This window comes from Rhyacophila brunnea, unplaced genomic scaffold, assembly GCF_057557595.1.
Source record: "Rhyacophila brunnea isolate RB1 unplaced genomic scaffold, BYU_Rbru_1.0 scaffold_8, whole genome shotgun sequence".
Taxonomy (NCBI): Eukaryota; Metazoa; Arthropoda; class Insecta; order Trichoptera; family Rhyacophilidae; genus Rhyacophila; species Rhyacophila brunnea.
Window position 1 is genome coordinate 28,983,161 of NW_028233350.1, and position 21,508 is coordinate 29,004,668.

The following is a 21,508-nucleotide window of genomic DNA, read 5'->3' on the forward strand; positions in this document are numbered from 1 at the left end:
GATCAAATTTAAATCAATAAAAAATTATTATCTGGTACTTCTAAATATCGGTACAGAGTATCAGGATGAGGTAGATGTTCCGACTGAGCCGCGATCTGGTAGTGGTGACGATTGGATGACGAGCTTGAGAATCTATGCTCGAGCGACGAATGTCGGATGACAGAACTCGCGATGTGTGCGCCACGTGACGGACTCGATGCGTGAGTGAGGGATCATGGATTGTCTTTCTTATTTATATTAATGCATTCCATATATCACAAGAGATGTCGCAATTAAAACATCATTATAGACCCTAATGATATAATTATGATTGAGGAATTGCTTACGATCATTATCGCTCTATTGTTTTGTTTTGACAACAAAACATAGATATTAAAGTGTGTCACTCATTTAATTCTGAGTGGTATGATTACTACAAATATATTACCGTAATAAAGGATAATAATAATTTTAATATCACCCAATGATAGCTTCAGTAATAAAAAATATTGTGTGACTTCATATCACGAAACGATCGATGTGAATAATTTCTCATTTCATGTATAAGTATAAGTAAACAAAGAAACATTCTTTTGAAATTTAGTCACATTTCAAAACACATTATGAAAGAAAGTTGGATGTTTGTATTTTTTATATATTTATTTAGAAGACGTATTCATTACCGTTTTCATTCTTATGAATGTTTACAAAACAGCAAAAATGATATTGTGCTGATTAAAGAAAATGCAGCATGCACTATTGTTACTTATAAAGAGTATGTGCATAAGTACTCGATGCAGTTTGCAGCTGATGCGGATGCACTTCTAAGACGTTCAAAACGCTACAGCCTTCACTTCTCTGGCTCACAACATTATCTTAATTGAAGAGTTGTTGTTTCAAATAAAATATAAGAGAGTGCACTATCTCTTTATTCGTATTCGATCTCCGAAATGTAGGGCGCGCGAACGTCTGCATAATATATATGATAATATGATATGTATACCGACTCCATAGATTTCACAGTAAAATAATAAACACTTATTTCTTATAGTTTTAAGAATATTGCGTTCAAATGTGTACAATCTAACAATTGCGTTAAATAACATTACAAATAATTTTAATAAAGTCAAAAATTAAGTAAACGAGTGTGCTATTACACGATTTTTTGATCCGGTGGCACACTTTGAAAATTTCAAAAATTTATGAACCGAATGGAAAAAATACATTATATAGTAACTAGTTTTAACCAAAATGAGCTATTTTTCACCCACCTAAATTCCCAAGTTCTAAATAATACATAATATTCATATAAAATAGTATAAGTATAGTAAGATAGCCAAGATAAAATAAAGACAATTCATAAGCAGGTAGGAAATGAATGTATATTAAATTTAATGGCTAGTTACCCAAAACGTCCGAAAGATAGATATATGGACTGAGAATAATTTAATCAGCTTGGGAAAGCCTTCATACATCAGTGAATCAATGTATTCAAATGATTATCAATACGCTCTCTTCTTGGTCGTACCCTCATGGCTGAGGAACGTGACCACCTTTGAATATTACCATCCTTTGAGCGACCAAGACTTTCCATTCCTCTCGATATTCCGCTTCTCTCAAGGCAGAATGAATGGTGCCCCTAGTCAGCTCCTTCGCTTGGTCGCTCCAACGCGCAGACGCTCTTCCTCTGCTTCGCCTTCCCTGAGGACCACCCAAAACCACTAGTCTCTCCAGGTTGTCTGGTCCGCGCCGGACAATATGTCAAAAATATTGCAAAATGCGTCTCACATAAGTATGAGTATGGTAATGAATGAATAAAAAACGTTAAGGGGTCCATTTTGAGTCTGTTCAAGAATAGCAGTTTTACTGGGGACGTCACTATAAATAATATGTATTATTTCATAGAAATAGGGTATAGGTACTCGCTGATTATTGCAATAGGAATATCTATTCATTGAATCAGCTACAATTTGTTATTTTCTGTTCACTGCTTATATCCATTCCATGTGCATAATTATCCATATATTGCGATGCTACCACATAATTAATAATAACATTACTAATTGAATGAATATTCTTTTCAATCGGTATATGAGCATTGTTTATAGCCAATCGTTCTTCGTATTTCATAGTTTCATTCAGATTACCTGTGTTTGTTAATGAATACGCATATATATATTTATATTCAGTGATTCCCAAATGCAAGCCGTGTCTGGATCTCTGTGTGAATTTGTAAAAACTAAAACTTAGAACAAATTTGGTTAATAGAGTAATAAAGATTGATCGTGTCCCATTTTTAAACAATAATGAAGTATTTCAAAGTTTAAAGTTAAAATGGACTAATTTAGATATCAGTAATTAATTCCACCACCTACACACTGTTAATTTTATTTTTATCAACGCGTTTCAAATTTTCACGATAACGTTATGGATTCAGTGAAATGTTTTATTGCTATACTATTTATGAACTATAAAGTGTGTATTTATTAACTCGCTCAATAATTTTGACAAAGGGTAGGTACAATATTTAAATAACTAGCCCATCAAAATTTTCATCTACGGCCGTAATACATCTTTTACTTTGGGGCTAATAAATCATCTAAAAATAGTAAAGATGTCGTTTTTAGTCTATTGTTGCCTCGGTATATCACTGCCTACTGCTTTACAGTCATATTTTGTAATTTTCCTATCATTTTACACAAGCGTTTAAAATAGTAAATATAATAAAATTACATAACCCCTATTCTTGAAGATAATACAAAAAATATGCTCACTATAATCGCAAGGGCTGTATTCAAAACTTTGCATTTCCTTTGGCCTTCTCCGGGGTCATGAAAAACTCTTTCTTTTTTTCTTTCTTAGTCTTAGGCCAGTCTTTTGCTGCGAATTTTCATTCCATTGTTTTTGTTTTTCTTTTGAACTCGACTTCAGAATGCCAAAAGGCTTTGTAGTTTGTGTCTGTACTATAAATTGATTAATAAAAATATTTTTATATGACTCGTTGGCATTTTAATAATTTATTGAACCGTGGATAGTTCGATATTTTAAGATAGCTTTTGCGCGAAAATTAATAGGTACCTATCTGTTGTTTTCATATCCCCCTGAGAATTTTTAAACGCGTTATCATAAGTAAATAAAAGCATCGAGATACATAAAAGATGGGAAAAATATTACAAAGGTCGTTTTTAGAATTATAAATTAAAAATATTTTCACAGTAATTATAATATTTTGGCATATAAATCCAGTATTAAGGCAGTCAATATAATACCAGAATTTATATAATTACGTACAAATTAATACTTATTTTTCTTTGGCTCGAATCTTGGATTATAGATTTTGACTACCAAATTCTAAATTAGAGCCTTAAAATATGTTTCTATCGTATCCTTTTTCCTCTTTTATCTTCTTCAATTTTCTTCAACCTGTAGGATCTTATTAAATTTACATTTTAGTGTGTATGCTGCACATTTAAACAGGTGGTCCATGTGTTTCATTCGCCGCACAAGTAAGCTTCGTCATCCGAGATCTCCTATTTCACCGTTTTGTCTCAAATTTTCCCTCCCATAGTTCGCAGTTTTTCCCGAGGACTTTCCTTGTTCGAGTTCGGCTCCGGGTCAAAAGGCTCTGATGACCTTACTCGTTCTTCAATACATACAGATACTTAAACTGCTTCCTATGCAGGCAGTTGATCATTTTCGTGTCAGTTGGTAAAAGTTGTTTATCACTTTGCTTAATAGAGGTTTTTATTTACTAATATTAATTTCTACAAAAGTATTTTAGTATCTCATTCTAATTTTACATAATAATTTTATTTACATATAATAATATCACCCTGATGAATTTTATATGTAATAGAATTTTCCGATTTAGTACTATGTAAAAAGTCAATCGTCACTATTGGCTTATTTTTTACTTCTGCGTATTGTGGATAGCAATTAATCATTTCGTTTTCTTTTTCAATATGAAATTTTGGCGTAAATAATATCTGGAAAAATGTATGTGTGTTTCATTAACATGGATACGTCACGACACAATAAGTATTTTACTCCTAATGGATCTTAGCTACTGGAATGTTTTTATGGTTTTGTTAATGTGTAAATTCACTTTGTGTGTGCAGGGCTGCTCGTTTCAAATGAAATATTGATATCGCATTATGATAATAAATATATTATTTAGAAAATACATACTTTTGAAGAACCTCAGAAACAAGCGTATTAGAAAAAATTGCATCGAAAAGGATTCGTACTCACGGATAACTAATCTATCCGATGATTCGTCCGATTCGTCCGATTCGTCTATGGCATAAAGTCCACTAAAGCAGGCTTACGGAGCGCTTGCGCATTTTCTATGTGAATCATCGAAAATACAACGTAATCAAATACGCCAGCGCACACTAAATTTGACGACGCCTTGTGCCCGCCTGCCCCATGAGTCACCGTTTTTGGCTTCTCAACGATACGAATTAACGAAAATACAACGTAGTCCATTCATTGAACACGGCAAGCAAAATCACGCTCCTCGAAGCGTCGACGATAGACGGGCAGGAAGCCATTATTTAAGAACAGCGAACTCTTTGTTTAGTTATTGCGTGTCCGATATTAATTACAAGCCCCGAGAAATTTAATAATATTTTTTATTGCTTTGTTATGAGAGACGCTGATAATAATAATTATTTTGTGCTCCTTGAGCTCCTTATTACATAGGTGAAGGGTAATGCGCGGGTGGGAGGGGGCCTACTCAGTAGTGAGCGCACCGAACGCTTTTTTGGTGGGCTTTATGCCTATGATTAAAACAAAGTATTTATAACTCAGTTTATCTGAGTGCTTTAAATTCCTGTAATCGACAAGCGATCGCCACTACCGACGTCTGGTGCTAGCCAAATTGTATTATGAACGTTCTTTGTACTTGTAAATAATGATATTATGTATATACGTAATCAAAATTCTGTATTGATATATTATTTTAATAATACAGCTTTAAAATATTCTTTAAAGGTACCCCTGATATTATGTGCATCTTTTTACGGTTTTAAGTTTTTTTTTATTGTCTTTCTAGCAATCCTCCTATGTTTATCTTGGACGCCTTAGGAAAAGGTATTTTCTTACAGATCTTTTATACGAAAAAGAATTAGTTTCTTGCTCAACCTATTGTATATATACTACATAAATATACCAAATAGCGGATCGGAAAAACCAGTTCCTTTAAAATGGTATAAGTTGTAAGATGCATGGGATAATAATAAAATAATATATCTGATTAAATGAATAATGCATAAAATACCACAAAAAATATAAACAGGATATATCATTCAGTTTTATTTTTTGTACCTACGATTTTATAATATTACTTAGTATATTTATCTGGGAATAGGCAAGTAGGTGAATATATTTTATGAAAGAATGCCCAAGAACGGAGTTCAACCCTGAGTTCATGTGGTAAGGAGTGAGATAGATGGCGTATGATTGATGAATGTGTACCATATGTAAATTGAACTTCTTTGAGATTTCCTTGTTTCCCACAGCATACTCAACAGCCAGTGGCGTGCTTGCAGAAATTGTATAACGACGCTTTTTCTTAACAAACAAAAACAACAAATGTTTTTTACAGTATGTAATGCCTCGTTTTATAATGTGTTTTAGAAGGTTTGTTGGTATTATTGGTTAAATTCAGATAATAATATGTTCATATAAGTAATTTTAATATTTTACTACAAACATATCGAGAAAGAGCTTTCAAAGCTAGAAAACGCCATTATTCACAAATAGATTCTCCTTTTGTAAGATAAATAATTATATACCAGCTATAAAAAAGACTTTGCGACTGCAGTATGGTATTGGCATAAATTCCTCCTCCAAATCCGTTAATATGTTCACCAAATTTACATACTGTTTTTCATATCTTAGATTCAGTTAATGACCCAATGGATTGACCGCAATGATGACAACTATATCTCTCAAAATCACTCTATGTAGGCATATAGTATTATACTGTTTTTTATTTTATTATTTTTTTATTTTATTTATTAAGGAAACGAACAGTTGCATTTTTATTACAAAAATTTAAAATATAATAATGAAAAGTTATTGCAACCAGCAATAATTGTGTTTTGTTTGCTTGTACTGTTTTGGAATAAAATTTATGATTTTTATAAAATACTCTTCTATTATCGCGAATCAAATAAATAAATCGTAAGAAAAACTGAAAAAGTGGTCTGATATCAAAATTAATGAATTTAAAACTTTTTTTTAATCGTTCGATAAAATTTGGTTGTTTCTTGTTATTCATGTGACATTCGCGAAATTGACAATCGATTTATCTCGGAACAGAAATTGAGAACAAATAGTTTCAATATAACATTAAACATAATGCAAAAATTGTACATCTAGAAATAAAAGCAGTCAATTACCGCAATCATAATTAAAAGCGATAGTAATATTTTCTTATTTAAATGTAGAAGTAAACGCACTACAAAGAATGTAAACGTTAAGCAAACAGAAACTAGAAATGTCGATAAAAATGTGATGATTCTCAATTCATATGTAATTATACACAAAGTTAAATAAAATGTGATAATTATTAATATACTTACGTGTTAATTTTTATTCAATGAAATTGTTTGCTAACCTTTTAAAATGTCTTCGATACAAATCTTACGAAGTGTCGCCAGTTATATGACTATTATAAAAACAGGTTGACCCATTAAAATGTATCAATCAATATTTTCATATAAAAATTGCAATTTTGCATTTTTTATAACTTACATACTTACTTTTAATATTGTATGAAATTAATCCATTATTACGTTAATCCAAAAAGTTTGTGCGAATGAAATCTATGCAACCGAGTATTAAGCAAGCTTATTTTGACTTGATATTTATTTATCCATGATACGGCATGAATCAGTTCCCAGTTCACCGGAAAACGACAGTGCTTGCACGCCAAAGATCAAACCACCCCTAACAGCGAGTGTGTAGCAACCCTTGTTAATATTCAGTAAATACCCGAACAGTCCAGGCACATTTTTTGCTCGCGGAACGCCCCAAGAGGCGAGCAAGAAACCGATGCGAGTATCAGCGAAGCAGATTTCTTGTCGAGTTCTCGCCTAATGTTACGTGTTAATTGATACGGAATGGTTTCTCGATAAAAAAAAATGTATGTAGGTACCATACTGAAGGAAAGCTAAATTGATATTGATGTTTTTGATGTTTGATGAATTTGCAAGTAATAATAAATGTGATAATATATACTCGTAGTGTGTAAATAATGAAATTGATTACCTAATAATTGAATAGAGTATGTTTTTACTCACATTCTCTTCATAACGGGCCGTATTTATATTTATACTTATACAAATAAAATTTTATTAGACACACCAATATGTTGGGAAAAAATTATCGTGTACCATATAGTATCATCTGCTAGTATAATAATAATATATATCAATGATTCTTTTATTTTATTTTGCGGAAGCTTTTAACATTTTGTTAAACCTCGTGATAACTCTACCCGGCATCTCCTACTTTTCCTGCAATCATTTGGGATTCTCGCAAAATTCCTGATACGACATGTGGAACCCGTAGACTAGCATAAACAGCCCGCACTGAGAAGACTGCCCAAGAGAGAAATCCGCTACTCGTCATGCATTTGTACCAAATGTGCAAAATAAGTCTAAAACCCAGAAGAACAATTTTTTTTATGTAGTGAATACCAAGTGATAAGCTATTTTTTTTTAAATTATTTTGAATTACCACCAAGTAAAAGCTAAATCTCTCGTAAAGGTTGATGATAAAAACATATATAATTATGAAAAACACTTTAAAAAAGTAAGTCACCCCGACGGGGAATCGAACCCCGTATCTCCCGGGTTTACATCCGTCGCAACCCGGGAGATACGGGGTTCAATTCCCCGTCGGGGTGACTTATTTTTTTCAAAAAAAGATTTTTTCTATTGGTTATAATATACTCTCTCAGAAAGTGTTTTTCAAAATTATATATGTTCAATAATCAGAATGATATATTCTTAAATCCTGTGAATTATTCGTTGAATAAAAGAAATAGTTAAGTTGATAATAAGGTTAAATTAAAATTTATGTCAATCACAAATTTATTAAAATTCAAATATATAAGTATATTTAGGTAACTGGGGTGAAAAAATACTACGTATATCAGTAGTATTTCAATGCTCTTATTAAAAATAAAGTGTATGTATCATTATTTTAATGTATTCCTCCACCTGGTAACAAAATAATAACCAAACATTTTCCAGGCATATTCTGTCGTACGAATATTTTTTATTTCAAAATCATTAGAGCATAATGTATGTTATATTACTTAGAGTAAGTAAGAACTCTCTCTTTCATATAAGCATTTTAAATTGCGCCATAACATTTTTTATCAGCTTTGAAATAAAGTATTATTGGAAAGCCATAAAAATATGATTTACGCATCTTTTCTTGAGATCCCATTGAAAGTTTGTTTTTTTGTAGCGAAGCATTATTCTTTTTTTTTCAATGGCTTACATTATGAACCGAAAGTGTTTCAGTAAAGTCATCACATAAACACAGGAAATACAGAAGTGTGCGTTAAGTTGTTAAGCATAATAATATGCGAGTTTCTTTTGGAGATACATGCAAAACGAAAAAGGGAATTTTCCTAATACCAGTATGTGAATAAACATTTCAGATCACAATATTCAAACTCCACTTTTATAGAAAATTTTCATGTTAATATCGAAAGTCATTGAACATAACAACGATTGGCCAATGTCCTATAATACACAGTAAAAGTATAAAGTATAGTGTGCAATAATTATAAATAGTAAAGAAAAGATAATACAGTCGAGATAAAATACATAATTATTAATAACGAGAAATATTTAAAATAAAAAATTGCACCACAGAAAAAGTGAATGTTTAAGTAATAGCACGGTTAATTATTATGTAATACATATTATTTAATAAGTTCACAAAAAATAAATAACTAGTTCATTCATTAATAAAAGTATATCAATCATTATGGTCAATGTATTAAACACAATAACCACACGATAAACACCATAATGAAATATTACGTCCATCTTACGATAGCGTGGCATGAAGACCACAGTATTATGAATGATATTAATGGAAATATGAAAATTAATATTTGTCATGGCTAGATAATACATATTTGCTAGTCTTTCCCTGCAGCCACCAAACGCGGAGACTTCAACCGTCGCACTGGACTAGCCAGTTCCTCACCGGCCAAGGCAACTTCCCCGCCAAGCTTCATTGGTTTCGCTTAATCGAAGATGGGCCGGGTTGTACCTGCGGGCATGACCAACAAAACGCTGAACACGTCCTCTGGGATTGCCCATTTATGGAATCCGAACGAGCGGAGCTGTTTGCCAGGGTCCGTCCTCACACGGGCCCAATTGGCCACGCGGACCTGATTACAACAGAGGCCAATGTTGCGCCATTTGAAAAATTTGCAGCGTCATATGGGGAGTACGTTAAAGTGCCCACCACCACCCGTCATATATGCACAACCGTGGATATGCACGGCCGCTTTCTATGACGCTTTAAACGCGTCTGAAAGAAGTGATTTTAAGTGCTCATTCCGTCCCGAGACTGAGCCGCACGGGACTGATGCAACCATGCACCGTAGTGCTTAAAGAAGAAAGTTAAGAAAGAAAATGTTTGTTTTTGGACTGGCTCTGCTGTCCGCTGACGTTAAGCGCTTTGTGTACCCGCATACTGAGTGTCACGAATTGAAATGGATGAGTCTACAGAAGAGTCGGGACTATCCCGCTCCCCATACGACGCTGCAAATTTCTCAAATGCCGCAAAGTTGGCCTCGGTTGCTACCAGATCTCCATGACCAATTGGGCCCGTGTGAGGACGGACCCTGGCAAACAGCTCCGCTCGTTCGAATTCCATAAGCGGGCGATCCCAGAGGAGAGTAATAGGATAAAGAAATAATCCCGACTCCTCCGTAGAATCAGATTAAAATCTTGAGCATCAGTTGGCGGGTACACAGGGCGCATCACGCCGGCGGCCTGCAGAGCTGAACCTCACTTTCTTTCTAGAGTCAGTCTTAAGCACCGAGATGCATGGTTGCAAATAATCGCTCCCGTGCGGCTCCATTCGGTACGAAATGTGAACAATTACACATTCCTTATGTCGCAATACAGCGCTGTGGACGGCGGCCGTGCATAATCCACGGCTGTACAGACACGGCGGGTGGAGGAGGGTGTATTGTAATCTTTTCTAGCTGCAATTCTTGTGTTTGTTTATTCTGTATTATAATCACAGAAGAGATTAATAAAATAAATAAAATCCATCGCCATGGACCAAGGTTTTGAAGCAGGGTACTTTATGACGGGCAGGCCATAAAACAAAAGTTAAACAAAACGCGCCGATTCTCATCAAATACTGAAAGTGCATTAAATTTACGTGACAAACATTAGTGAATTATCATTATACAGACTTAACTATTGAAAATAACATATTCTTTAACACGTGTTTAATTTTAACTCATATGTTTCCATAGCCTGTTATATTATCACACCCAGTAGATTAAAACAGTTCCTTATATTCATCAAATTTAACCCAATGGTTTAGGTAAAGAAACGAAATAATAACATTAATTTTAACTGACATGTGAAACCAGCAGCTACGAAAAGAATGGTAGATTAATGTCTAGTCGAATTTATATTACTGACTATTTCATGGAGATTACGTTTAAATTCAAATGAATGTGAGCTTTTTAGGTGTATATGGAAAAAAAAATAATGTTTTAAATTCGAATTTAGTATAGGTACTAGTTGTTTACTTTAACTAGAACTAGCCGTGTCATCCTGCAAGCTAATAAATCTTGTAATTCGCATGTTAGGTATTTGGTTTCACACCCCTATAATATGTTCGGTCTACGCTAACGTATGTTTTTCTTTTATATACTTACTCAATAACAAACGATTGATGCGAAAGCTGTTCTCTTCAAAACACAAGAAGCTAAGCCCTCCGGCAGTGGAAATATTCGGAATGCTCGAAATGCTCCGTTCGCGACGGCGATTGCCACTAAAAAGAAACAAGAGCCGTAAAAATAACAAAAAAATATATATACGGCCACCCCGCACTAGAAAAAATACTCGAAAGATCGTCAAATATAGAGACAGTAATATTTCTCTATTTTATAACTTATCTTATGTCTTAGGCCTAGGGTGTTCAAACAATGTGTGCTCACGTATGGCTGCGAGACGTGGACCCTCAACACGAAAGATGTCCAAAGGCTAAGGGTCGCACAGCGAGGCATGGAGAGGTGTATTGGGAATCACGCGAAAGGATCGTAAGAGAAACGAATGGGTTAGGAAGCAGACATGAGTACGCGATGTAATAGACGTTGCAACAGCTGAAATGGAGATGGGCGGGGCACATTGCTCGCCGAAAGGACATCCGCTGGACAAATGCCGCCATCCAGTGGTACCCAAGGGCACGAAACGGCCACAGAGTCGCCTTAAAAGCCGCTGGATTGACGAACTGGTAAAGTTCGGTGGAAATATGTGGTAGCGAAAGACACAGGACCGAGAGAGTTGGAAGAAGCTTGTGGAGGCCTTCATCCAGTAGTGGATTGACCCCGGCTGATGGTGATGATAACTTATTACTCTGTATTAAACACTAACCGACGAGATCCCCACTGACCACTTGGTGCGATAATCATTAAAGTGATTTATAGATTGTTTGTTAAAGATATTCAAATGTAATTAATGGTTAGCGTACAATTACGATACAAAAATACGATAAATGTATTTGCATTTTTTTTACAATTTTGGACATCGTCTCAAAAAAGTGAAAATATACCAAAAAAAGTTTATTTTCTGTTAATAACTTAAAACGAATTTATACAATTCAAATAAAATTGTATCCCTAAATCCAGGGCATGAAATGTCACATCATCGTAGCAGACAGTAAAACATTCTCGATTGACGATTTTGTAGAAACCTGATTTGCGTAAGTTTTCCATACCTGTCCAAATCCCATGAGCGTAAAATATTGTATTTTTTCGAGATTACATTTCTTCTGTATCAACTGACCATTTTCTTTAAATATTTATTATTATCATATCCTGAAATCGTGATAATTTAAGATGTTTATTCCCTGTGTATCAAGAAGATCAATAAATCCCAATAGAGTTACAAACATTAAAAGACAGTAGTTATCTCCTGGCGGAATTCCAAAATATGATCAATAATTAACATAATATATAAACCGGATAGCGAAAAAGGAGTTACTTTGTTCGAATCTATGTCCAACATTTTTACTTAGAATCTTTCGAATATGTATGTTTTAAAATTTTATAGTTAACTATGTAAGTATGCATTTCAATTTAATTAAATCTAAAACTAAATTTTTAAATGAATTTTATGTGCGAAAAAAATATTATTCTCGCATTTTCTAATTCATTCATTCATTAATTCATTTAAAAACATTTTTGACGTGTATATATTGCTTTTTATAATATTAATACTATCGACCGAAGATACTTGATGGAATTTGAATTTAAATTCTAATGGATTTAAGTTTTGTTTCGACTCAAGTGGAATACTACATAACTTAAATCCATTAGAATTACTTTTTATAGTTTTTCGTAGTGATAAATCTACCCAAATTCTTTTAATGTAATATAATAATAATGCATTGTTTTCGATCTATCGAACCATATCGAAAAATATTTATAATAATTATTGACCGTAAAGTTTTGAAACTGGTGGAATTTGATTTTATGGATCATATCTTGGTGGAAAAACTCTTTGTCCGACATTAAAGAAACTTTTTTATTTGACACATATTTTTGTCACTGCAAAAAAATCATAAGTGTAGTATATGTATATCTACACATATTATTTATGGTTTGTATATAGCCCATGATATGGATTTTGCTGCAGGCTCTGCAGGCAGAAACTTTATGTAATGTAGAATAAATGTAATTTATTAAATGCACAACTTTTATTTTATAGTGCCTAAACAAAATTATTTTTAGTATTATATTATGTTGTATAAGTAAAATTTCATTTGCCTTCGCTATTGAGGATCGTGACTCCTTTTAAAATGTCCTCGTTATATCTCTCCAGCGTCCCCTGCACTTCACCGTTTGCATAACTGAAGACACTGACACGACCGTAGCATTCTTTGGACTGAACCGAGTAGATTCATCTTCTCCGTAGATTCTTGACATTTTCATTTCTGATTATCTAATAAATATATGTTACAAATCTGGACCTTCACTCTTATTTTTTTCCATACAGTAGATTTTCGCGTTTTTTGGCGTTCATGGAATACCTACCACACATTAACATGTACACGAAGACATGTAACTCACCCATTGAAAGAAAAGCATTCGGTCTATTATTGGCAGTCTACAAACTTAGCATTTATAATTTAAAATGCAACGTTATTTGTTTTTCTCATGTCCCTGTCTTCCAAGAATGTTGGAAAATACACGTATTGATGAAAATCTTAGACGAATGAAAAACTTCACTCATATGTTGTTACTTGGATCCTGATGAACTCCTTCACCTGCTTCATCGTTCCAATATTTGAATATGTCTAATTTTGCGGACGGTTATAAATCAATATTCAAAATGATATAGTGACATCTCCGAATGGGGGTCGGTGGTATTACTTAGATGATAGAACACCGCTGATGGTGTGTGGATGCTGATTTATCGTCTCTGCTTTTTCTTCGGTAACATATTGATTAACAACATTTTTTGCAGATAAGCGGTGAATTGTATTTTCCATAATACATGCTTGAGTGCAGATTACAGCATATACAATAATCAACATTTATAATATCTATGAGATTGATAACTTTGAGATTTTTAGATTCCTTTATGAAGTTTAGTTCATGCTTCATTTTTCTTCTGTATGCCCAATTTTCTTACGTTAGCCCAAACGTTCATCATATAAATTGTCTTTCAAAGAGTACTTATTTATTTCCTTTTGACCAAAGTTGGGTTAGGCACCACGCGTAACAACCATAAGACCTTGACCAGATGACGCGTGTCTCCCCGCGACTGCATGTGGACAGCTCAATGATGTCACCTATATCTCGACATGCGCGAGAGGTGGCACGCGCCGAATACATAAGGACGATTCAATGAGATCACATGTACCTGGAATGCGCGCAAGGCAAATCGCGGCATCTGGACAAGGCCTAAGTTAGCATTGGCGGTATAATGATTTTATATATCAAGAATTTATTTATTCGTCCTTCGAATTTTAAGTATGGGATATACCTACATATTCAAATTCGTGAAAAATTCAAAAGGAAGTTCTTACCATTTATTATTTTTGATATAACAAACATGTTCATATTGTATTACTTGATGGGAGTTTAACTGTGTAAAGAAAAATATCGATTAATTTACAAATAAATAAAAATATTCCAAATTCAAAAAAATACGATGAAAACTTTTACGAGACTATGGGATCGAAGGTAAATTCTTTGCATACACTAATAACTAAATCGACAATCACCGGAGTGGTACTATTAATAAAATATTAATTTTGCAGTATACTTTTCTGGTTAAATAAATGTATTGTATCTCGGTATCGGATACTACAAACTATATTGTGTTTATCTAATTCCGGGATTTAAAATTATGTCCAGGATTCCAATTCCTATTACCCCGTTAATATTGGATTGAAAATTTCGTATTGATTTTCATTTTCTCTCAAATGACACGCTCATTTTATTGTCTTTGTCAATTGCAGTAAAAAATAAAAAAGGGTAAGTACGTTTAACCCTGGAAGCGGAGAAAATCCAAATCTTCAAACGGAAAGAAATAAACGAGGGGCGAGTTCCGCAATAAATGACACAACATGTTATTTTATTGCTGACAAGTAAATGCGTTTTATTCTTTTATTTCTTTTGACGTGTTGTTTTCAAAATGCTCATGACATCTTTCTTGCAATCTTTATTAGCTTATTTCCATAATAATTATTATACTACATTTGATATTTTTTAAATATTCGTTCATAAATGACATGATATTGGGAAATTTTTGACCCCACAGCCTCATAATTCACCACACATTTTTAGTCCCATATCATTATAGAAGTAATCAATTTTATTATCATGTTTTTACTGAATATTTTAATCTTAAGATTAAAAATTTATGTTTTGTTGACTTAGTGCCATCACATTTTTTACAAATTCAGCAACTACAAAATAACCGATACATTTTTTCATCACAATAAGTATCAGACACTTTTCTCCATATAGTGTGACGTTATTTATGGGGGACACCTATATTTTTATGTTATTTTCTTAAATAGATTATTCATAAATTCATTTAAACTCTGTCATATTATTATTATAAACTTAGTTTGTACCTAAGAATACATTCAAATTTGATTTACAAAATTACAAATTAAGGGTTTAACTTTATTCGAAATAATTACAAGATGAAAAGAACTTTTTATATATTACGTTTTTAAATTTTCTGTTGAATCATATAAACTTAACAATTATATGTATAAATAATTTAGGAAAAATAAGGCAATTGTCATCAAATCATTTTTTGCTATTTTGCAACAAACAAACAAATATAGTATACTGAAATGTCATTTTGATTTCCATCGTAACTCACGTATATATTAATAATTTAGTTGCTAGGATCACCCCCTTAGCAACCAATAATAGTGGATTGGAGTACGGATTTCTTCCGAAACAACTTTTTATACAAAACAGAATTAACTGAAAATGAATTCAATTCTACTTAAAGATGGCAAAAAGTATTTAAAAAATGCATTGGCATCGATGTTCTGATATATTCTAAAAGTTTCAAATGTCTAGCTAGTCGGGAAGTTAGTTAAAAATCTATTGCAAGATTTGTACTGGATAAACAACCACCGGACAAACAAGAATACGAGCTAAAAAAACGTGGTAATAAAAAAAATATACTCTTATCTCAGCCCGTCGCCTGGCAAAATTCAAATGGTGTTTTTCAGAGGCCCATCATGAGAGATTGAAAAAGACAACTATCATTATTTAACGTATATTCATCACTAATAATTATCTTCTTCTTTATTTCAGGTAAGCATGGCTTCTGATGAGGTATACGAGCACCATTTATTATGGCCGGCTTCACTCCATCAAGGTGACTATAATTATAAATATAGGCGGATCCCACCTTAGTTCATACTTAGGTTTATCATTTTAATTTTTTCATGGGCAGCCAAATATTTTTTAAAAATTCATACTTTAATGTAGGTGTTTTTATTTATTTTAAAAAACATTAATTTTTCTTGAAATTATATCTATATACCATCAAGTTAGCAACTGGAAGTACGCTAAAACTAAAATGTGGACATCCTTAGAACCATCTATGAATCAAAAAACGGCCCTCGTAAGCCAGTAAATAAGGCACTGGCTTTTCATCCGGGGGCTCCGAGTTTGATTACCAGTGAGGTCACAATATATTAATGTAATTTTCTCAAGTCTGGATCTTTGTGGTTGTTTCACTTATATTAATACCTACACTGCCATTTTATTACACTTTACACTCTCATTGGGCCGCATGGCCTGATGTAATGTTAAAAATATGATCAGTGACGTCCCGTGGGGATAGGCAGATTGAGCGTTGGTTGGGGGCGGCAATTGCCCGAAGGGTGGCAAATCGAGGAGAATAATTATTTATATATATAGAAATAGCTACGCAAACTTAGTAATACTTAACGGAAATATATTTCCATTAAAAAATCAGCTCACTGGTTGTAAACAAAATGTATTAATTATTACTATAAAAATTTTAAAAGGGCTTTTTTTTGTCGGGTTTGCGATGTCTTGTTTACTTCCGTTGTCCTTAGAAGTCACATCTTTAGTGAACAGCAATGACATGTTTAGATTTGCAAATAATATTTGAATTGTAGGTAGGTACATACTTTCATTAATTTAAAATTTCTCCAAATATGTTTGCCAGTTACTCGTTTTAGAAGTTGTCACGCGTATTTTTAAATGTACCTATCTGAAATCGTAGATTCGCAATATTGTCTATTGAAGCAGAAATGGCATTTAAATTAAATTAATTAGTGATATTGTTAGTAATATCCATACAATACATTTCTTAGATATTAGAGTCATGAAAGGATGATAAAAAGTACTGTAAGTATAAAAAATGTGGAGGCATTTTGGCACTGCCTAGGGGCGGCATTTTGTCTAGGGGCATCACTGAACATGATATATGTATTTATACTTATGTTACATTTTCAAAGAAAGGTTAGTGTTGTTAATACCCGTTTTTAGAAATTGAAAAAAACGTTGTCGCCAATATTAATGGAATTAAAAAGAATATCGCTGCATATAAGATTGATAAAATAATCAGACTGCAAAGATCGTGTGTTCGTGTCATGTTCGGTAGAATTTTGAGCTTGTTCCAATTTTTTTTATAACTTTGAAGAGAATCTAGAGCTTTTACTGATTTTTTAAGTAATATATTTTGTAACCGTACCCTTGTATGCGTCATCGCACATCTGTTATAATATGACGTAGCAGCCGACGTCGTCAGTCAATCAAACGGCGTCGGATTATAGAGCCTCGCGGTTTACGTCTCACTTGCGGCGGAGGTGAGCTAACGAGATTACAAAACGCATTACAGGGAATCCAATTACAGGTACAAGTGAACCGCCCCTCAGATTCTGATCGGCTCAGTGTTGCCAGCTGATATTTTCATTAGTATCATACCGACTTATGTAAAAAATAATGCAATATTGTGAAACCTAGGAAAAAGGACGCTCACATACGCCACCGAAAAATCCTAAAAGTAATACAATAAATCAACAAACTCGGGAAACATGCAAAATTTAAGATATATTCAGACAAATAAGTTTTTTTGGAATACGCATGATAGACGAAAAAGATGTCTCACTCATCGTGATGCACTTTCCAACACATGTAAGGATAACTGAAAACTTTGCGACTTTTTTGCGAATTCTTCTTTATTAACAACAACCAATGACATTATTAATAAACAACGCACTCAATACAGTAGCCAGCAAGTAAATTCGCGCATAGCGACATTTGCACATGTATAGGTAGACGTCACGCAATTTCCATTATGCGATATCACGCATCGGGAATTTATAGCAATGTCACTTTTATTGTAATGGCGTTAGAACAGTGTTTCTAGTATCAATGTTCATTTGAGCGAACCCGTTCGAACCGAACCATTCGGCAGACCCGACAAAATGCATCGGGAATTTATAGCAATATCACCTTTATTGTAATGGCGTTAGAACAGATTATGCCATTCGGCAGACCCGACAAGAAAGTTTTCCAGATGCTTTGTCCATAATATTAATGTCATTGACAATAGCATATATATATTGGATAATTCAAGGTCATGTGTGATTTCTTATAATCAAGTGATTTCCTTATACACTATATATTATAATATATTTGAGATGGGTTGTTGCTTCATAACTTTGCAATCCGGCTCTAGGATGAAAATTATGTAATATATTCTAAAAATATATTTTTTACATTAAATTATCTATTTATTATCTTATTACTACATATGTTAATACAAGTGATAATCATTTTATCTAATTGTATGCGAATTAATCAGGCAAAGAGGTATTCATATCAGTGTAGTAAAAAGTGCAAAGTTATGAAGTGTTGAATTGTTTTTTTCATGTGATATTTTAATAGAGACATGTTTTTTATTCCTTTTTAATTTGTCTTCCTATCCGATTAGCGAGGATTAAATAAAATTTGAATATTATGCCTATAATAATATAATACATTTATTTTTATTCTCTGTGTGGTTAAATATTCTGGACGTTTTGTAACTATTTCCATCATTCAAACTAGTTATCAGCATACTATAATATAAAGTTCAAAATCAGTAGGTACGTATTTTACGTTTTATTATTTTTTACTGGAATAGTTATCATTGACCAAATAACCGATAACGGCATTATAATTCAACTAAAACTAAAAAATAACTTAATATTCAATATTATATATCTTATTTAATAATATAGGATGGAAATTATTTTCAAAAACACTATGTCAAATTAGTATACGTGGCAACACTATATCGGCTATCGATTTGACATTAACGACCCCATTTAATGAACGCCGTTCCAAGTAATCGGCACCATTCGAATGACGTCACGGGGCTCGTTTCGTCGCACAGTTTCGATTGTACGTGGACGTTTATTGACCACCAATCTGATTGCATGCAATTGTACACAATATATAGGCGACAATTATTTTGTGTGAAGGCATATCTACAAATAAAACCATATCAAAATCGATCCGTTTTTATCCACCCATTTACTATTCAGTTCCAAAAAAAAAATTGGAGAGAGCATCCACATCGCAATTGTTTCTCGGTTCAATTTAATACGTCATTTACGTGTAATTTAAAAAACAAACTACCGACTACATAAAATATGCAAAAAATGTAGGATATTCATTAATTAACTAGACTAGTGAAACAGAAAATAGTCAGTGTTTTGAATTTATTGTGCTGATACCTCAAATTAAGTTAAATAAACAAATCGATTATTTTTATAAAGAAATACTACAAAATCGTTTACATGGGAATTTTAGCCAATTTCGAGAATCAACACATGGTGCAACCTAGTACTTTTTTCACTTTTCAACTTTCACTACACATTGGCGTTTTTAGAAGCGCCACAAACACCGGCTATCTCCATACATTTAGATGTGACGAAAATTTGACCCCTTTATTGGGGGCTCAAACGAATGCTGGTGTTTTCGAGGCATTTGTGGCGCTAGGAAAAACGCTAACATGCAAAAAAAATCAAAACTTATCTTGTTTCAATATTTATCTACTCTTCGAACTGCTAGATAATATCATTGACATACACTGAAATGCATGTTTATATTGGCCTAGCCAAAGCTTTTTCGTGAATGTTAGTCGAATTGATAGTTTAAAAAGTGTTTTTCACATTTTTTTGATTGAAAATAACGTTCGAAGATATCGGAGAGAATAATATAACCCACGACTCTGATAGTCTATAAAGCCCGAATTATTAAAAAGGTATATATAATCTATCTAAAAATATTATTCATCACCGCTTTAAATGCTTTATTATAAAAAGTAACATAGGTTAACACGCTAATCTTTTAGTTTGATTGATCTGATCGTGTATTACGGCCAAATAATATTCATCTGTTGCGCTTTTTCTACCAGCATGTCCATTTGGATCCATGATATCCTCCCAATTGGTGAAATGGCTAACGATCAATCCACACAAAAACTCCTGTTAAGATACTTTCTTGGTATGGTTTAGCGGCATAGTGTAAATACTGTCACACAAAAACAACAGAATCGAACCAATATGTCAAAAGCGTGCAGTCAAAATCAGACACTACAGACACTACAGAGGCAGCGACAGAACTTTATTTATGTCCTTATTTTAAAACCATCATAACCAATCAGCTTAATCTGTAAGTGTGATATAGTGATAATGATAGTGTGTAAATAGTGATAATATTATGAACATATAGTAGTTATAACTTTATTGTCACTGAAATAAGCTTTCTGTTTTACGCTATTTTAAGTTTTTTTATTACCATTCCTCAGAAACTATATTTTTTTGTAGTGCTGACTATCGCAATAACTCCTCTATCCTATAAATCTTGTATAAGATAACCATATTGTCAAATATTCCACGTATCAACAGTACTCGTACTTTGAGAAAGTGCTTCTGAAACTAAGAAGCACTCAATTTTCATATTTAGTAGATAACTTTACTGTCTCCTAAAAATCTGCTATCACATTATCAAATTAAATCTTATTTAAATGCAAAAATAATTACAAGATAAAAATAACTTTTTATGTACAACGTTTTTAAATTTTCTGTTGAATTATTATGCTCAATATGCTCAAACTTGTACTTGATACGAAGTAAATAAAAAAACAAACAAACAAAAATATAGAATACTGAAATGTCATTTTGATTTCCATAGTAACGCACGTATATATTAATAATTTAGTTGCTAGGACCACCCACTTAGCAACCAATAATAGTGGATTGGATTACGGATTTCTTCCGAAATAACTTTTCACGCAAAACAGAATTAACTGAAAATGAATTCAATTCTACTTAAAGATGGCTAAAAGTATTTTTAAAAAAAATGCATTGGCATCGTGTTCTGATATATTCTAAAAGTTACAAAATAAATGTCTAGCTAGTCGGAAAGTTAGTTAAAAATCGATCGCAAGATTTGTACTGGATAAATAACCACTGGACAAATAAGAATACGAGCTAATAAAAACGTTGTCATAATAACAACATTAACTATTGTCATTTGTCTATTGTCACAAAAGAGGATGTATACTTAAAAAGTGCAGCTTAACGTCGTGTTAACCGTCGTCTTAACCGGTGTGTTCACATTTATATCAAAAGCACCATTTATTTCCATATGCTCATTTCTATCCTCTCAGGGTATAGCTTTCAATTTGTGTTAGGAACCAGTACCTCTGGGCATCATCTTGGGTCTTATAGCTTA

The 21,508-nt window shown here is 32.9% G+C and overlaps 1 protein-coding gene across 1 annotated transcript in view; it reads left to right on the forward strand.

Moving 5' to 3' along the window:
* The window catches only part of LOC147064107 (semaphorin-2A-like), a 654,225-nt gene that overhangs the window by 429,588 nt on the left and 203,129 nt on the right, over positions 1 to 21,508 (forward strand). The gene's annotated exons all lie outside the window — the stretch shown is intronic.